The following is a 17,621-nucleotide window of genomic DNA, read 5'->3' on the forward strand; positions in this document are numbered from 1 at the left end:
TTTATAATATATTAATTTGTTTGAGCATATTCTTTCTGTCATTGAATTCAATTAAAATTGAATAATTGTAAACATATAAATCACTAGAGCCTAAAATAACTAATTTTCAAGTAAAAATAAACAGAAGATAAGAAATTATCCACATTCAATCACATTTTGCTACCAAGCTTATTTTTCTGATGAAATATTTTCAACAAATAAAAACTTAAAATGGGGTGCTGTAATAGAATCATTCATAGATCCTTAACTCCATATAAAAAGATTAACGCTTCTATTATGTATATTATATATTGTTTGGGTTAAATATATCATTGTATTCAATTGGTTTGCTTTCTCTTAAATTAAAGCAAATCGTTTCACAAAGAAATATATATTTCAGAGGTATATAGGACCATAAGTAATGGACATATTTGGAAGCATGAAATTGATAATACCTTGGTTTGTTAGACCCCAAAACTGAAACAAATTATAGTCAGTCTGGATAACCTACCTATTGTTTTATATAGTTTTGTTTCAAGCTTAAAAATTAAGAGAAAGAAAAAAAACTAATAAAATTATTTTTACTGAAGCCACAAAATTTTGCACCATAACCTGAAATCTGACCTGAAATCTTGATCAGACTCACTTAGCTGAAAGAGTAATTAGACTACTAACAGGAAAACTAGGTTTAAAGACTATGTTCCTTATTCTCATTGAAACACAAATAGGATTTTTTTAAAAGATATATTTATTTATTTGAGAAAGAGAGAGAGCTCATGCCGCCCGTGAGGCACAGGGGAAACGAATAGAGGGAGAGGGAGAGACAGCATCTCCGGGAGACTCTCCACTGAGCATGGAGCCAGAAGTGGAGACAGGGCTCAATCTCACCAAGATCATGACCTGAGCCCAAACAAGAGTCAGGGGCTTAACCAACTGAGCCACCCCAGGTGTCCCTAAATTCAAATATGATTTTTAAAAAGTAACTCAGAAAAAGATAAAGGAAGCTCAGTTGTCCTGATCACATGAGCAAAACTATCTTTAGTCCAGCATTTAGAACCATCACTTTCCTCTCAATCTACTTTCTAGTTTACAAAATGACATTTTATATACCAGAATAAATGAGAAAATCCATTTCTGCCATACTGTATTGGACTATTGACCTCACTAGGATTTCATGAAACAATTTCAACATAATGCAATTACAATAAAATTTTTTGAATTACATTAACATGATCACCTTAGCCTCACATAGAAAATATTGAGAATGTTTACATTTTTTTTTTTTAATTTTAGGCATTTTAGCTTGGTAAATCCTATCATGTTTGCCATTAAAATACTACTAATGCTAAAAGGTGCACAATACTTCTTCACTTTAGGCTCCATGTGACTATAGACTTGGCACTTGATGGCTCCAGGGGAATCACTAATGAGCTACACAGCCTTTACACCTCTGGGTCAGGAGTTTGGGTTAGACCTAGGTTGGAAGTGACAGAAAGTCGTTACCATCTCATGATAGTTCAATGGTTTATGTGAAGGGAATTCATTGTTTCAGGCCACTTTCTAATGAATAAGCATCCACCTCACAAAAAGTCACCACAGCTTTTGACAGTAACTGACAGAGGCCCGGAGAATGAAAAATTCAACCAAGAATTGTGTTCCCTCCATGCTATGACGACCATATCCAAAATAGGAATCCTTTTAATGGAAAAAGACATGATGCTCTGCAAGTATGTCTGAAAAGTGTGTTTGGGAGAGAAAGAGTGAAAGAGAAAAACTGAAGGGAAAAGAGAGAGCCATTCAGAAGAAGGGAATAAATCAAAATGCAGTAACACCCATCATCAAAAGCTTTACCTAGTACTTATACAACAAAGGTATTTAATTCAGAAAAGACATACATCTGTTCATCTGTTTCCATCCTGGTAAGAAGGCAATAATATGTAAAAATGTTTCCTGAGGCCTCCTGATTAGGGAATCAAAAAGACGATAAAAGCCTTGAAATAGTGTTCCCTTAGCAGAAAGTTGTCACTACACTGTACTGCTCTCCTCTTTAGGAAGCCATATTGATTAGTTAGTGAAAGAAGCCAGGTCAGTCTTTCTCCTTCTAAGTCTTTTAGCACTCACAGACATAGATACACAATCACAATACTGTTCTGTACTGTTCAGAATTGTTTTTGTATGGGTTTGTCTCAAGCTTTGTGGCGAGGAATAGGCACATGCTTATTCTTATTATGGTCCTCATTATGTGAAATATAAATATACATAAAATATATATAAAATTTTCCATAAGCACATACACACATGCACACACACACGTGTAATCAAATCTGAGCTTTGTTTTGTTTGAGAATTATATAATAATTATATAATAAAATTCAAAATAAAATTCAGAATAGTTATTAGTGGTCATATGAAGACAGAAGCTTAGGAGGGATTTTGCAGAGTGGTCCCAACCATCTGAAGGTTGACTGGTCTAGATCTCTGCTAGCTAGGTAGCCCCTAGCCACATGAGGCTATTTAAATTCAAATTAATTGAAACAAAATAAAATGAGAAATTCAGTTCCTGAGCTGTACCACCCATATTTCAATTGTTCAATAGCCACATGTGGACCTTGGCTACTTCACTGGGCAGCACTTATATAGAACATCCCTACCATTGCAGAAAGCTCTATTGGATGGTGCTGGTCTAGATCACATTTTCATCCTGAGGAAAAACATTAATTTGTAAATAGTATATCACTTTAAGATGCTTTCAGATGCACGTAACGCAAAATCTTAAACAAACTTACACAATAAGGTTGACTCCCATAAGTGCAGGTCTAGAGGTAGGCTGGACTTCAGGATAGCCTTAATCTAGTATTTAAGTTCTATTTCTCTGAGTTCTCCCCTTTTCTCTTCCTCCCAGTGAATTGGTTTCATGTTCAACATACTTCCTTCACGCCAGAAAAATGGCTGTGGCAATTCCTATCTTCATATTCACACATCCTGAAATCTAAAGGAAGAGAGATCTCTCTGATCTCTTCTGGGTCAGAAAACTTTGCTCTTTGAATCTCCAAACAACCCTGTCTCCTTACATTTTATTGACCTTCCTGTGCCTTCCTGAACAAGACACTGATTTAGGCTATCTGGCTTAGGCCTAATTCTTGAACAGTGACTGCGAAAAAACTTAAGATTGATGAATTTAGACCAACCAGGACCTACTCCGTGGAGTCAGGGTGTGGTCACCTTCCCCTGAAGCATTTAGACAACATGGCAGGAAATTTGAGGGTACCCTTATGAGAAAGGTAGGGTGATAATGAATGCTGGGTAGGCAAACAAGAGTGGCCACTAAAGGCAGACAAAATGTTTGTCTGGTATTACAATTTTTATACATTTCCTAAGACTTCCTTTGAAACGTGACAATTTAGGAGTCTATATTCCCACCCACTTGCCCCAAAACACCTAGCATAAAAATAAACAGCAGAAACATCTCTATTTTTAAATTATATGAGGCTCTGACATATGAGTGAGTAGAAGGAAGTAAAGCAAGTGACAAGGGTTGTGCTACCATGGGAGACAATTAAAATATATTATAAAAAGAAAGATCTAGGGGCGCCTGGGTGGTTCAGTCGTTAAGCGTCTGCCTTCGGCTCAGGTCATGATCCCAGGGTCCTGGGATCGAGCCCCGCGTCGGGCTCCCTGCTCTGCGGGAAGCCTGCTTCTCCCTCTCCCACTCCCCCTGCTTGTGTTCCCTCTCTCGCTGTGTCTCTCTCTGTCAAATAAATAAATAAAATCTTTAAAAAAAAAAAAAAAAGATCTAATGTGGGGGAGAGGCTAGAAAGAAGAATCCAGATTAACATATCTAAGAAAAGTGCTCTGTCCTAAGGCAGATCTTTATCAATTTTCCCAACCATAATCTAATTTTTGTGCTCTAAGGAGTTAAAAAAGAGAAAGAGGGAGAGATTAAGCAAGTCCTTGAGATGGTCAGTGACAGAGCCAGAACTCAAACCAGATCTAACTCTAAAGCTCATTCTAGATCCCTTCACCAAAAGCCAGTGTATCTGAGGCAAAGCCTATATGCCACATATTTTCCATTAAATCCCCACGTCAAGATGTACTGAGGAGCAAGTCATAGTGAGCAAAGCACTGTGCTGGTGCTGGTCAGAGAGACAAAAGTTTAAAATATGTACATTAAAGCATGAAAGCATATGCTAAGTGCTCAATCAGTAATTCAGACAAAGAACTCCACCAGAGTGCAGAGATGGGGATAAAGGAAGAGGAGAAACCAGTAACTATGGTCCCAAAAATAAACTAAAGGAAAGGACATTAGACATTATGGATCCATGAGCATAGTGAAAGCTTCAGCCATATGAATCTGAGGAGGGGCAACATGAAAAGTTTTCAGAAGAAGAATCCTAATTTTTCATTTGTAAAATACCTTGTAAATTTTAAAATACTTTCACATCCATAAATTCCAATGATTCTACCATGAGGTATTCTACATGTACTATCTCAATCCTAGTAGCTGGTACAGACAGGTCATATGACTTCACCACAGTCACACAGTGAAAGAGCAGAGAGGGAACTCAAACCCAGATCTGTTTGACTGTAAACACTGTTCTTCTCATACTTTGTGATTTCTCATTTATTTTATTTTACTTTCAAATTGATATTTAAAGATAGACAGGATGTGAAATTTTATATTTCAACTGAGTTGGATTAAGAGTCATACGAGAGAGATGGATAATTGGAGAGAACATAGTCAAAAAAATTTATTATGTAGGAAATGAAAAAAAATTATTTTTATTTTTGTAACTCACAGGCAGCCAAGGTAGCCTGTTATCTTCCTGGGTGATGAAGATGCCAAAAAATCAACACGGATCCCCAGTGGGAATTCTAGAATCCCTTCTGGAGTGAATGGACAACATATGTTTATGATTGCTTATGATTGATTTTCCCCCACCCGATGTGCGATTCATCCATATGAGTGGATACACTACCCAATAAGAAAACATAGATTAACAAGTTTGGAATTTTACTAGGATTCCAGAGGCACAGAATTGAATCTTAAAAGTTAGGAGAAGAAAGAGGAAGAAAATATTCAGAGACATAGAGTCCTGTGTAAGTCTGAGGTCATCTAAGATAGCCTATCAACTCTTAGTGATGGACAGAAAGCAAAGATTTGAGTGGAGAAAGAGACTTGCTGTAAACACCAGAACTTTCTTTACTGAGATGTAGTAGCATACATCAGCCCTAGTGTTGTGGCTTGCATTTCTCCTATATATGTGCCCTGATGCAAGAGGTTCTTGCAAATATGAATAAAACTAAAGGAAGACACTCATAGCAAACCCCTTTTGAACAGAGTTTTGTTGGTTATACTATCACAGTTGATGGTTCGCCCTACCCTTAAGCCCAAACAATGTACATCAATGAATGTGGGAAGGGAGTTGAAGGGAAGAAACCCAAAGAGAGGGTCAACCTAGAATCACCACTTCAAAGAAAAGAGTAAACAAACCAAAATCTCCACAAGTAAACATGCTAATACCAAAGTCCAGCAGAGTATTTTTTTAAGTATTACTTTAAATACCTTTATTGCTTCTGTTATTACAATTATTTTGCTCATAAAATCAGAAAATACACAAGAATACATAAATTACATGTATCTTATATACATATACATACATATGTATAAATATATAAAATATGATGTATGTATAATATATATACTCATAAAATATATATACATAAAGATAACCATTGTTAATATTTTTACTGCATATGCTTCCAGAATATTTGGAAAATTCTGAGAATATATATGTGTATATATAAAATCATAGATTTGTATCATAATTTAAAATGACTGACCAAAAAAAGCTCCCCTCCTTAAATACAAGTTTGGGAATCACTGCAGTAAGTTGTCTTAACTAAAATAAAAGTCAGGGGGCACCTGGGTGGCTCAGTTGTTAAGCGTCCGCCTTTGGCTCAGGTCATGATCCCACTGTCCTGGGATCAGGCCCCATGTTGGGGCTCGGCCAGACGCCTGCTTCTCTCTCTCCCACTGCCCCTGCTTGTGTTCCTGCCCTCGTTATGTCTCTCTCTGTCAAATAAATAAATAAAATCTTTAAAAAATAAATAAATAAATAAAAATCAGGTACAAGTTCCATTTGTCATAAACGTTAAAAAAATTCTATATGGGGGCGCCTGGGTGGCTCAGTCGTTAAGCGTCTGCCTTCGGCTCAGGTCATGATCCCAGGGTCCGGGGATCGAGCCCCGCGTCGGGCTCCCTGCTCTGCGGGGAGCCTGCTTCTCCCTCTCCCACTCCCCCTGCTTGTGTTCCCTCTCTCGCTGTGTCTCTCTCTGTCAAATAAATAAATAAAAATCTTTATAAATAAAAAAAAATTCTATATGTATGTTAGGAAAATGTAAAGGAAGAAATGGATGACAGGGCAAAAATCAAAGATCTACTAGAAAAAAGAATATAGTGAAAATGCCTTTGTATTTACAAACTAAATCTAAAATTTTTATCACTAATCTGATTAATATATTTTTAATCTCATGACAAATCTAAAGCCTCGTAAGATAATTCTAATTTTCAAGATTTTGTATTCAAGAACACTAATGAAATCAATTTTCTTTTAAAATGGAAAGTATAGTCCTATCTTAGCGCTGTGAGATCAAACATAAATGCTGAATAATACTTTCTCTCCTCTAGAATCCTGTGTGCTTATTTTATTTTCTATCTGGCTAGTTTTCACTTAATCACTGCAAACGATATATCTTCAATGTCTGAATTGAAATTTTAATAAAAGTTAAATAACCACATTGTATTGAAAATATAAAACAGTACTGCTTTCTCCAAAATCCTTTTGCTTCATCTCCTCAATATATTTGCAAAGTTTTTAAAGGCATCGACATTTCTCATCCTATGTGCCCAAATTAGGTAAAATAAACCCAGAAAGAAGATATCTGGGTGGCTCAGTCAGTAGTTAAGCATCTGATTTTGGCTCAGGTCATGATCTCGGGGTCCTGGGATCAAGCTCAATGAAGGGCTCCCTGCAGGGAGTCTGCTTCTCCCTCTCTCTCTGCCCCTCCAACCCCAGCTTATTTGCTTTCTCTCTCATGTAAATAAGTAAAATTTTAAAAAACAAAAAACAGAAAGGACACATAGTCTCTAGCATGTACACAAGGCCATGTCATATTGTTCATCTTTCTTGTCAATTTTACTCAAAGACTTTTTGGGGACCAAATAAGCATTCCTTACCTTTAATACTAGTAAGAATTTTAAAATGTATCTATATTGTTTAAAATCCAATGAAAAAAAATCACATATAAAATTTTTAAAACAGAAAAACATCTTAAAAGAAATGTGCCAGAGGTACTTGGGTGGCTCAGTTGGTTAAGCAGCTGCCTTCCACTCAGGTCACAATCCCAGCATTGGGCTCCCTGCTCAGTGGGGAGTCTGCTTCTCCCTCTCCGTCTGCCCCTTCCCCCACGCGTGCTCTCTCTGTCTCTCAAAAAAATAGAAATGTGCCAGTGGTTGGTTTGTGGCTGTTTCCCTAGAGCCCTGAGAATAAGAGGTTTCATACTCTGCATTTGGGATTTTTGGCAGAAAGGTTTGAGAAGCAATGTCTCACCATTGGCACAATGTGTCTTGCACACAATGGAAGTTCAGCAAATAATTATGTTGATTTGAGTTGCCATTAGATGTAACTTGGAAATATTAGAAAGTTTACTTTTGACACATTAGACAACATATAAGAGGGGAGAGAGGAGAAAATAGAAAAATAATAATAAATTCTGTTAAATAACTTATCTGAGAAACACTGAATTCTCCAATGGCTGTGTTAATACTAACTGATCTCTCAACTGCCTATGGAATAAAATCCAAATTCCTTAGCCTGTCATGCATCCAGAATCTCAACACATCCTGAGAGTCCCACTTTGTTTCCATTTTACTACTCTGTTTCAAGCCAAACTGCAGTACTCCCAGTTTCCCATACACATCCAAAATTTTCCTATGTTTCAGTCAATTTATTCCCTCTAACTTGAATGCCTTTCCCTATCCCACCATTATCATTTGTTGACCATAGTCCAAATGCCACCCTCTTCCAGAAAGCCTTCCATGACCTTTTACCCTAAGAAGTTATGGTTCCTTGTGATCTGAATAAGAAATTTATACATGCATCTTTCATTGAATTTATTTTCTGCCTTATGTTAGATGCGCATATATGTCTTACTTTCCCTATTATAAACTCTTCAAGGAAAAGTAAAATGTGTGTGTAAATGCCTAATAAGTAATAATTAATATATTCAAATCCTTCCAAAAGCCAGAAATATCATTAATTTAGCTTATTTTAATTTTATTCTACAAACATATTTAAGGATCAATTTCCATTATCTCCTTCAACAATTGTTTCATTGACTGGAGAAAGCAGAAAGGGAGGGAAACACCCTTTAATAAAATCTGCAAAGATCCTATCTGTTCAAGTCTGTACTAGGAATACACTGCCAAGTTCCTTTTGGATTCTGTCAGCAGGATTTCAACGATTTTAATTTAAATGAATCATCCAAAAAATCTCTGGCATTTAATACACCCACTTCTCAGAGATATGAAATTCAGTTTTTCTTTATGTCATTTAATTGATGGTGACAGATAATGTCAAAAGCTTACTGATTAATAGCTGTTTTTGATTTGGTGGAAATAACCAAAACAAAAGTTGGATAAATTATTTTTTACAGAGATATTTGGTCTAAGTACAGAACCAGACTCAGTAGGTATTAGTTACATGCCCTTCTCAGGATTGCCTATAGCTATCATAGACTTTAAAATGCACTTTGAACTGGTTTAAGTGAGGGCATGATTACAGCAAAATACGCATTAGTAATTCAATCATACACAAACATAAAAACATGTTTGTTGTTTCAAAAAGGATTGGAGGCATCTGAGAAAACAACATAAAAATAAAAAATAGCATAACGCCACAGGACATCTTTTGAACACAGAGATTGCCAATAGGAAAATCTTACAGGAAAAAGGTAGTTCAACTTAAGCTTTAGAAACTAACTGAATACTGAGAAATCTGGAGAACTTATGTTATGAAACCTTTTTCTTCTCTCCATTGAAGTGGGTATAATATACTATAAAAACAAATGGACCCGAATATGTGTCATTTCAATAGCTTTCTTTTCATTCTCTGCTTTACTGAGATATAACCAAGGAGCTCCTTTTGGAGTTCGAGCTCTTCGAGGTAACTCTAAAAGGAACATCTTAGTCTGATTGGTTTAGATTTACACAAAACCAGTTTTTGTTGGAGGTAGCTATTTAAATTGCTTGTTTTCCTTAATTAGAAATCATCATTTTCAAGCACCCTTGACTCTAGTCTTTCCTTCTCTCTCAGAATTTCTCAGCTCCTTCATCCTTATCCACCATTCATGATATGCACAAGTATTTCTGTTGCACAAGAGCAAATAAGTAAGATTCTTTAGCAAAAGAAATACATTCTATTAGCTTACTCTACTTTTCCAAAAACATCCAATTCAGAAGTATAAATAATCTTATATCTCTTAGAGATGGAAATTCTAAATAAGGTGAATTACACTGAAATATGCCCAATATCAAAATATACTATTAACAACTTCAGAGAGTAATTGAATATCCATCTATTATCAAGAAGTAGCTTTTGCTAAATTCTTTTATTTCTTAAAGTCAACTTTATTGAGATATAATTATATTCAATAAAACTCACTCTTTTTATTTTTTTTAAAAGATTTTATTTATTTATTTGAAAGAAAGAGACAGAGATAGCTACAGAGAGCACGAGCCGGGAGGAGATGGAGAAGCAGACTCCCTGCTGAGCAGGCAGCCCGATGTGGGGCTCAATCCCAGGACCCTGGAATCATGACCTGAGCCAAAGGCAGATGTTTAACCAATTGAGCCACCCAGGCACCCCAAAACTCACTCTTTTTAAACAGTTTGATGAGTTTTGATGAATGCACATAGTCATGTAACACCACCACAATCAATAATCAGAATATTTCCATCATCTAGAAAAGTTCATTTATTTCCCTTTGGGGTTGATGACCCCCATGGTCCCCAGCCCCAAGAAACCACTGATTCGTTTTCTGTCCCTAGAGGTCTGCTTTTTCTAGTATATCATATAAATGGAATCCTGTAAGTATGTGGTCATTTGTCTCTGACTTTATTTACATAGTACTTTTGAGATTCATCCATGAGGTCCCAGGTATTTGTAGCTCATTCCTTTTTACTTCTAAATAGCATTCCATTATATGAATATAACACTATTTATTTACATATTCATCATTTGATGGACATTAGGCTTATTTTCATTTCGAAGTTATAATGAACAAAGCTTCTATGAACATTTGAGTACACATAGGCCTTTGTGTGGACTTGTTTGTATTTTTGTTGTTGTTGTTGTTGTTGTCAAACACCTAGAAGTGGGATTGCTAAATCATATGATGCGTGTTTATCTTTATTAAAAAAAACTGTCAGGGCGCCTGGGTGGCTCAGTTGGTTAAGCGACTGCCTTCGGCTCAGGTCATGATCCTGGAGTCCCGGGATCGAGTCCCGCATCGGGCTCCCTGCTCAGCAGGGAGTCTGCTTCTCCCTCTGACCCTCCTCCCTCTCATGCTCTCTGTCTCTCATTCTCTCTGTCTCAAATAGATAAATAAAATCTTTAAAAAAAAAAAAAAAAACTGTCAAAACTATTTTCCATAGTGGTTATATTATTTTGTATTCCCATCAGCAGTGTATGAGGATTTCCAGTTGTACCACAACCCCTTTATCACTTGTTACTGTCAATCTTTTTAATTTTTGTCATAATAGTGGGTCTATAGTGGTATCCCAATATGATTTTAACTTGTATTTCCCTACTAACTAATGATGTTGAGCATTTTTTCATATGTCTAACTGGTGAAATGTCTATTTAAAACTTCTGTCCATTTTTAAAATTGGATTGTTTGTCTTCTTATTATAAAAGTTCTTTATAGGGGCGCCTAGGTGGCTCAGTTGGTTGAGCGACGGCCTTCGGCTCAGGTCATGATCTCAGGGTCCTGGGATAGAGCCCCACATCGGGCTCCCTGCTCGGCGGGAGGCCTGCTTCTCCCTCTCCCACTCCCCCTGCTTGTGTTCCTCTCTCGCTGTCTCTCTCTGTCAAATAAATAAATTAAAAAAAAATCTTATAGAAGTTCTTTATAAACTCTGGCTCAAGTCTTTTATCAGATATGGGTTATGACTTCGCTGAATATTGTAGTACATATCCCATTGAACACTCATCCAATGACTATACAGATCAAATTAGATAAGGACTGTATCACCTAAAAACAAATTCCCTAGGAACTGCACCACCCAAAGGTCAATTTCCTCTAAGACTGTGTCACCCAGTGGTCAACTTCCAAAAGACTGTATCATGCAAAAGTCAAATTGCATGAAGGCATTCCATGAGAACTATACTATTCAATGTCTTCAGGAGAGAGTAGCTTTCACTTATCATATTCTGAAACCTGCTTTGTGTTTATATCAAAAATGATCTAATTCTGTCATTCTCATCAGGTCATGTCTTGAGACCACTGGCTTTGAGAACAAAATTGCTTAAGATTTACACTGAGGGCAATTTTTAAAAATACTTAGCTTTACTCTACCAAACTTATACTTTTAAAGATTCAATGAACCTCACTAACCCCACTTTCTCTTTTCCATGCCCACATCAGGCCACTTGACAATATTAATTTTTATTTGTATATTTCATTGCATATGTTCTAATGTAATTTTTTTCTGCTTGTTAGTAGTGTCTCTTCCCTAAATTAAGAATCATTCTCTGTTCTGTCTAGAGTACATTGTTCAGTATTTAGCTATGTTTCAGTCAGACTCCCAGGAGGAAACAGATTTCACACTCAAAGGTTATAATAATGGGTCTATTTACAAAACTGGAGGCAGGCATAAGGGAAACCAGCAAGCCATAGGTGTTATTACTTCGAGGTCTGAAGAAAAATGTAGAGGGAGAAGTTGTTCCAACCTAAATAGAGTAACTATAGCTACAGGAGCAGTAGTCTGTTGTGGATGGATTCCAGCAACCTTATGGCAATATGGCAGGAAAGAAATCAGGAAGAAAAAATACCCCAGTCTTATTCTCCTTCAGCTGTCCAATCTCCTGATGGTGACTGCAACTGGGAAACCCCAACAGGAAGCCAAAAAGCAGGAGATCATGTTGATGCACTTCATAAAGGTCAGCCTCCCAGCACACAGAACAAGAAATAGAAGAGTGGAGGGTGGATCTGAATGGGCCACAGAAATTATTAAACATAGAAGGTAATAAATGTGTTCTACTCATTGAATAGTTACTCCAAGTAGAACTCTGGATATATATGGGAAATAAAATATAAAATAATGAGAATTATTAGTGTCCCCATGAAGAAATAAATGACTCTTATTAATTCAGATGTTCAACAGGTTCTTTATGTTTGGACACACAGCCATTCTGTGTGGCAGAAATAGGACATATATATAGGTTTTTTGTTTTGTTTTATAATCAACTAAAAAATTAAGTTCACAAATAAGTCAAAAAGAGAAAGACATGTATCATATGATCTCACTGATATGAGGAATTCTTAATCGCAGGAATCAAACTGAGGGTTGTTGGAGTGGGGGGTGGGGTGGGAGGGAAGGGGTGACTGGGTGATAGACACTGGGGAGGTTATGTGCTCTGGTAAGCGCTGTGAATTGTGCAAGACTGTTGAATCTCAGATCTGTACCTCTGAAACAAATAATGCAATATATGTTGAGAAAAAAAAAAAAAGAAGAAGAAGAAGAAGGTAGCGGGAGGGGAAGAATGAAGCGGGGGAAATCGGAGGGGGAGACAAACCATGAGAGACAATGGACTCTGAAAAACAAACAGGGTTCTAGAGGGGAGGGGGGTGGGAGGATGGGTTAGCCTGGTGGTGGGTATTGAGGAGGGCACATTCTGCATGGAGCACTGGGTGTTATGCACAAACAATGAATCATGGAACACTTCATCTAAAACTAATGATGTAATGTATGGGGATTAACATAAGAATACAAAATTTAAAAAAAAATTAAGTTCACAAATTGGGGGAGTTTGGGGGAAAAAGGATGAGGGAAAGTAACATGGCCTGATTTTTTGCCTTACCTATCAACATCTAGGAAAGATACTACTGCTACCATTCTTGAACCACCTATACTATCCTAAAAATATAATAATAATATATAATATTTTTAATTTCATAAAAATATTAGTTTACCTTCTTAATCTGAGCATGACTCTTTATATGACTCTTGGAAAAGTATACTGGAAATGGCATGGAATTAGGTATTGGTAGACCTAGGTTGATATCATGGCCCTATCTCTACTAGTGGTATGACCTATGGCAAAATTATTTAACTTCTTTAAGCAAAAATTTCATCTTAAAAAAAAAGGAAGGAAAGAAATAGCAATGACTATTCATCACACTGGGTAGACTTTAAGTAAGGTGTGAAGAATTTCTCATCACTGTATCTGGAACATTACAGACCCTCTATAAATATTAGCTTTCCTCTGATTTTTACTTGGGGACAAAATCTCTGGATCCTAAAGAAAGCACTACAGATGCTGCTTACCAAATAATTCTAGACCCATTTTACCCATAAAGAAAAGGACAGCCAAATGATACAGATGACTATGAGAACACTGTGGCCTATGAAGTTTGAATTCAGTACTCTATTCCAATTATCTTTTTTTCTACACATATTCTGGGTTCACATTCTACCTTTTTCAGCCTTGGGGGAAAAAAGTAACATGTTGGATTTCACAAAACTCTTCAAATCACCTATAACATGTGAGAAAATAACTACTTCCTTAAATCTCTAACTGAATGGACATGGGAAGTAAAGAACACAGAGAAATCGATAATTTATGAAAATGGTCATTGAACTCAGTAAGCAAGTCACACACATGAATAGCATAGATGATCATCACCAACACCCAGCAAGAAGTACAGGACTAGACTAAGGAGATGTCCTGATGCTTGGGAAGAACAATCACATTTGGACTGACAAAATTCACACTTTCTAAAGCAACTGATACCCCCTATGTTTCCTACTTCCAATAAACTTCATAAATGGGCAACTCAAAGTTATGCTTAGTAACAAAAATTATAATTTTACATCAGCTTACCAAAATACTTGGACAATTATAGCTTACCAAAATACTTGGACAATTATTTATTGTGAGCCCCAAAAGCAAGATCATGTGGAACATTTTTTGTTCTATTTGAGAAAACTATTTAAATAAATGTTTGCATATACATTGACTTAATTTAAATTTGTTATTTGTGTGAGTACTAAAGAATTTAACTTTTGTTATTTATTATTTGTGCAAGTAGTACTGAAAATTATAAAAGTGATATCTTTTTCATGTTATCTCACATATATTTAGTACCTACTACTGGGTAACTGCATTATCTGATATTGAAAATACAAAAGCAAGTAATATTTTGACACTTGGATGCTATTACTATCTGGAACAGGTTATATATACTTAACTAGGAGATAGAGAACATTCCGTGAAACATCAGTGTTTATTATTAACATGCTAGTTACATACTTAAAATTGTTATGGTACCTGAAGTGTTAAGCCTAGGGACTGTTCAACCTACTGCTCAGTCAGGATGAAAAGTAGCCTCTGCTAGGTTTCCTGGCCCTAGGAAGGAAGCAGATCAGTGCAATTGGTGGGGACACTATCAGAGGAAGGACTCTCTGCTGTGCTTTGGAACTGAAATATATAAATAAATGATACCAAAAAATCACAGCAGAAAAATTACTATAGAAAATTTCAAAGTAACCAAACGAAAGAGGTGGGAGGATGTTACATTTCCGACAATGAATAAACCATCCCACTTGTTAATTTCCCCAAATGAAATTATAACTAAATGACCAGTTTCAATTTTAAATAGTAGTAGGTGCCATTTATTGAGGAAAAAGCTTTATATACATTGTGTCATTCAATCTCCACCATAACTCTATGAGGTATATATTATGATTTCTATTTTATAAATGAAATGATTGAAAGTCAGAGACATTAACAATATTTCTAAAGCCATACACGTATAAGAAAAAAAGATTAAGCCCATGTTTTTCATAAAACAAAGCCTGCACTCCTAGCCATGAATCCAGATTGTCAATTACTTTGAGTGCTTCTTAAGGTAGAAAACTCCATAGGACAGAAACAGTCAAATAATCAAACCATGACAATTTTGTATTATTGATGAATTCCAAAAAAGTACAACACTGATAAAAAGATTATGAGAGCTAGGTATATTGTTGTCTTTTATGTTTCTTTACGGCAATCTTTGCATTACTCTGTATTTTAAATTGTTTTCAAAATTAAGAGTAAAACAAAAACACCAAATTAGAAAATAGATCCACATTCAACACATCAGAGAACTTCCAGAATGTCAGTTAGAACCTCTGAAAATCTGCCTCTCTATAAAAGCAATGAGAAAGAACACTAGCAAAAATGATAAGAATCAACTTTTTCAGAACTCTGAAATTAAAACTTGCAATAGTCCAATGAGTGTTTATTCAAGAAAAACAGCTGAAACTTGCTAAGAAAAGCAAATTTTGTGGCATTTAAATTTGCCCTCAACACATTTCCTCTTCCCAGGCTTGCAGTAGCCTTGAAAACCAAAAGCTCCACAATGATGGTACCTGTAACTGTGAAGCCTTTGAGCCTAGCAACACTGGAGAGGGCAAAATGGGTTTGGAACTTAGCCCCAAAAGCCCAGACAATGTTACTATTTGACCTGTTTAATAGCAACCTGAAAAGCACCATTCTCTAGATTTGTTTTTATTTAACCTAATGCAGAGGGCACTCTGTGCAAATTGACCTATCCCCAGGGCATTTGTTGAAAATAATCGACAATGTTTAATGTCAATTCATGTGGCAATTGTTTAATGTAGTAGTTTCCTGAGGCAGTATCAGCTAGGGATAATAAGAGGATGACCAAAAAAGTTTAAAATGAAAAAATGGTGAATGAAATGTTCAAAAGGGGCTTTGAAAAACTGATATATTATTGGAATCTAGAATGCCACATGCATGTGCAGGGTTGTGTGCATATCCAGGAAGGCCTAAAAACATACTAATCTTACCTCTGGCTGATCTTGAGGTCATCTAAGGCAGAGTTATAAGCTGCCTACAGGAGCATTCAAGACATGCTCGAACATACAAGACATGTTCTCAGCAAAGGCTGGGAGATATATCCATATAAAGCATTTAAGGAAATCTCTGTCCAATTATGAGCTGACCACTAGGCTAACCAAGTGGAGTCATCAGTGGTCAGATACAACAAAGAACACAAACTTTACATAATTATTCCAGGAAAGTCACAAACAAACAAAAAATGGCAACAAATAGGAACAACAAGAAACCCTGAAGGTAGGACGAATCTAATATCCAAAATTACCACTTTGTATTATTTTAAATGTCTACTTTTCAACAAAAAAGCATAAGATGCTCAAAGAAACAGGGAAATATAGCCAACACACATTGGGGAAAAGCAATCAATAGAAACTGTCCCTGGGAAGCTGTATTATGAACTTATTAGATACAGAATTTAAATTGGCTATTAAAACTATGTTTAAAGAATTTTTAACCATATCCAAAGAATTAAAGAAAATTATTAGCCCCTACCTCACACTACATAGAAAAATTAACTCAATATAGATCACAGGCCTAAATTCAAGAACTAAAACTGTAAGACTCTTAGAAAAAATGCTTAGGAGTAAATCTTTGTGATCCTGAACCAGACAATTTTTTCTTAGATATGATATCAAAAGCATAAGAAACCAAAGAAAAATAGATAAGTAGACTTCATGAATATTAAAAATGCTTTGCTCAAAAGAAGACGTCAAGAAGGTGAAAAGACAACCCATAGAATGGGAGAAATATTTGCAAATCATAAATAGGGGATTTCTATCTAGAATATATAAAAAACACAACTCAATGATAAAAAGACAAATACCTGATTTAAAAATGGGCAAGGATCTAGATAGACATTTCTTCAAAGGAGATATATAAATGTCCAACAGGCACATGAAAAGATATTCAATAAAATCAGTTATCAGATAAATGCAAATTAAAACCACAATGAGGCACTGCTTCATATCCACTAGAATGGCTGTAATCAAAATGATGTATAATAACAAGCATTGGCAAGCATGTGTTGAAATTGGAAGCCACAGGCATACCTAGTAGGAATGCATAATTGGGTAGCTACTTTGTAAAACAGTTTGGTAGTTCCTCAAAAATTAAACATAGAGTTATCCATATGAACAAACAATTCCTCTCCTAGGTATGTCACCAAGAGAATTGAAAACAGATATTATGTCCACACAATAACTTGTATATGAATATTTATAGCAACACTATTCAAGATAGTCAAAAGGTTGAAACAACTCAAATATCCATTAATTGATGAATAAACAAACACGGTATACCCAGGTAACTGAATATTATTCAACCATAAAAGGAATGAAGTACTGATACATGGCACAACACAGAAGAGTCTTGAAAACATTATAGTAAGCATAGGAAGCCAGACATAAAAGACTATCTACTGTATGATTCCTTTTATATGAAATTTTCAAAATAGAT

Source organism: Mirounga leonina, unplaced genomic scaffold (assembly GCF_011800145.1).
Source record: "Mirounga leonina isolate KUSES-001 unplaced genomic scaffold, KU_Mleo_1.0 Mir_170, whole genome shotgun sequence".
Classification (NCBI taxonomy): Eukaryota; Metazoa; Chordata; class Mammalia; order Carnivora; family Phocidae; genus Mirounga; species Mirounga leonina.